A 741-nucleotide genomic window follows, 5' to 3' on the forward strand; every position below is an offset into this window, starting at 1 on the left:
TCCCGCCGCGCAGTCCTACTTCCATCTTGTCCCTCTTCTAACATTTACCCAAGTTATCTTAGGGGGTGAGGGGGAAGTTTTGTTGCATGTTCCCTGGAATTGCTAGAGCAAGACTGTCATATAATGCATAGACTAAACTTACACTGGGCCTGAATTCAGCTTGAATAGTCAAAGAAGTTCTTTCAAAAAGAACCCAGATTTCTTGCAGAAGTTAAGAAATGCTTAGTGAAAGAGGCAGATGATTGTAGAAAGAGAAACAATGGTCTCATGGCTGAATGCTACCCTGTGGAATGGGATTCTGTCCCTGCCTCTGCTCTCAGATACTTCAAATGACATGAAACAAGTCACTTAAACCAAACCTGTTCAAAGGAGGCTACCAGCTGTTGTGTTCTGCTTGTGAATATCAAGCTTCAACCACCCAGTTCTGTATTACAGAAATGCTGAGTACTCAACAGCTGCAGCTGAAGTCAGTGGAAGCTGTGCTTTGAATGTAGAAAGTGTTGCATATGGCCAAGTCTTCTGAAAAATCAGACCCTAGGAGTCACAGATTGGATACCCCCAAAATAGCAGACACTTGTAGTAACTCTGGCTCTCCAGGCATATGGTCTTTAACCAGGTGAAGGTGATGGATCATTGTGTGTTTTAATATTCACATTTATCTAACTGAGTGTAGATAGCACAAATACATTGCCAATGACCAGGTGAAGGGAGACATGATCAAGAGAAAAAGCTAAGTTGTAA

The sequence above is a fragment of the Crocodylus porosus genome, unplaced genomic scaffold (assembly GCF_001723895.1).
Source record: "Crocodylus porosus isolate Cpor-Errol unplaced genomic scaffold, CroPor_comp1, whole genome shotgun sequence".
Taxonomy (NCBI): Eukaryota; Metazoa; Chordata; order Crocodylia; family Crocodylidae; genus Crocodylus; species Crocodylus porosus.